Consider the following 2,732-nt stretch of genomic DNA (forward strand, 5'->3'; position numbering starts at 1 on the left):
TTATATTTTATACTTTTTAAAATAATGTAATGTATTTATGTATGTCAATGTCAATGAAGTGTGCTTGCTGTTACCGTCTCCTGATGAGTCTGCTGCTTTTGTCTCTTTGAATAAAAATGCGTACATTTGTATTTTTACCTTTTGCAAATTATCCTTGTAATACGCTTGCCACGATAAACTAATTGCAGTTAATCGATCTTTTTATTTAGTTGTGCTTAGAATGTTCACTCGTCCCTGGTGCCCTTCACACACACACGCGCGCACGCACACACGCACGCACACGCGCACACACACACACACACACTAGGGTGACCAGATCCCAATAAACCAAATGTGGGACAAATGGTATGTTTGTGAGGGACAATGTGGGACCCCCCTCCCCCTTTTTTTGGTGGACTGTCCCTGTCCCCTCCATCAAGGCTCATCCGCCACTGTCCTCATTAAAATGACCACAAGCCTAATATGTTTTGCTCTTATTCATTTATTTTATTTTCCTTTTGTCTCTAATGGGTGTTAAGTACTCAAAATAAATAAAATTACCACCCAGACTGTTGAGATCAGAGGTTCTGTGTAGGATTGTTAGTAACTGTCTAACTGTACATATGGCTGTTTACACTAGTAACTGTTTATCTGTATATATAACTGTCTCCACCAGTAACTGTCTAGTTGCATATATGTATGTTTCCACTAGAGGGCGCTCTAGGCGGAGCCACTCAGGCACACCACCTTGTGGCGAGTATAAAAGAAAATGTATCCTCCCACTTCCTTCTCTCTCCCATGTCTCTCAGTAAGAGAGGACCTATAGTAACTGCTGCTGAACATGTGAATAAATAAACCACGCCAGTTTGGGCTCAAGATAGAAACCATGCATCTTGACCACATTATTGTTGCCCTATAGCCGAATTCTGTTAACAGGTTATGGGCCCAGATAACGCCGGGGCGAAATAATAGCAAAGGGTAGCAAGATTAGCTGAAGTATAGGCTAGGTTAGCGCCGGGAGCACCGCGCAGCTAGACGCTAGGCCAACGAGAGCTAAAGCTACGCCTACCACCAACGGTGAACATGAAAGCCAAGAAGACTCACAGGAGAGTCAAGAAGGCAGCAGCCGGGAGTCGCTGGAAGGCAGCAACCAAGAGCCCCGAGGAGGCGGCACCGGGGGAGACGCCGAATTCTGTTAACACAGACTTACAATCACTTATGATTATAGGTCTGGACCCCCAGTCTTATCACACACATGCACACGCACGCACGCACACACACACACACACACACACACACACACACACACACATAATGACCACCCAGACTATGCATAATAATGACCACCCTCACAACGCTTTTTCACTCTCCTGCCCTCCGGGAGGAGAATGAGGAGCCTCCGGGCTGCAGGACCAGCAGACTGAAAGACAGCTTCATACACCAGGCTGTCAGGAAGCTGAACTCTCTCCCAGCTCTCCCCCCTCTCTTACTCTGCCACCACAGAACCTGGACTAAGAACCCCCCCCCCCCCCCCCCCCACTGACACACACACACACACACCCTCCCCCCCTCTCTTACCTGCCTCCACAGAATCTGGACTCCTCTCTTACTCTGCCCCCCACAGACTCTGGACTACCCCTCTGCCACTTTACTGCCATAATTATTTAGTTTATTTATTTAGTGTACATCATATATTAGTTTACTGCCATATCCATCATCTCACTGCCACTTTACTGCCATTATTGTATTATTATATTTTACTGCCATTATTTATTATTCATACTTACTATGTAGGCCTACCATCTACCATGCTGCTAAAAGTTCTCGTTTACCTCTATATTTACATTCACTCATACATTAACTTTTTTTTAGCTACTGTCTAGCACGCATGCAGTCAGGGGCGTAGCTGGGGGGGGGTAGCTTAGGATGATTCCAAGGGCCCAGCACTGGGGGGGGGGGGGGGGGGGGGGGGGCATTTTTTTTTTTTTTTTTTTTACTAGACATCACTCAGGTGTATTATTGATGCTCTCATTAATACTATGTTTGTTTCTGAAGTGTGTGTGTGTGTGTGTGTGTGTGTGTGTGTGTGTGTGTGTGTGTGTGTGTGTGTGTGTGTGTGTGTGTGTGTGTGTGTGTGTGTGTGTGTGTGTGTGTGTGTGTGTGTGTGAGATATATAGAGAGAGAGGGGGGGCTTTGGTAGACTATTGCATTGGTCCATTCATTGAAGATGAACACAATGCGACATTCTTTACTAGGCTCACCCACCAACAGTGCAGGTGCTGAACTGCTGATCCGAATGTATAGGTAAAAACCATATTATGCGTTTTCATCAATAAAAAAATGGCCAAAACTATTTGGCCCTAACTACTAGCTTACGCGCGCTCGCATTCACTGGGGCCTACAAATACATTCTTTCATGGGGCACAGAATCTGGAGCTACACCCCTGCATGCAGTCATGCACGCACACACACACACACACACACAGTGAAAAAAAGTAGAGCAGCGTGAGGATTAATCAATCGAAACAAATCGATTGACCTTAATCAACTGATAGGATCATCAATGGGCAAACGCAAACATCCAACTGGGAAATCCCATAATTCAAAACCTATAGTGTGAAATGTTCATCACCAACATTGTGTTGACCCTAATGAAACGGAGGTCTCTATCCAATGGGACTGCTGCTGACACTCCTCAAACAGGTAGGACCCATGACGTCAGCAAGGTAGCATTTTGCAGCCGAGTCTCTTCC

This window comes from Notolepis coatsorum (genome assembly GCF_963971535.1).
Source record: "Notolepis coatsorum genome assembly, chromosome: 19".
Classification (NCBI taxonomy): Eukaryota; Metazoa; Chordata; class Actinopteri; order Aulopiformes; family Paralepididae; genus Notolepis; species Notolepis coatsorum.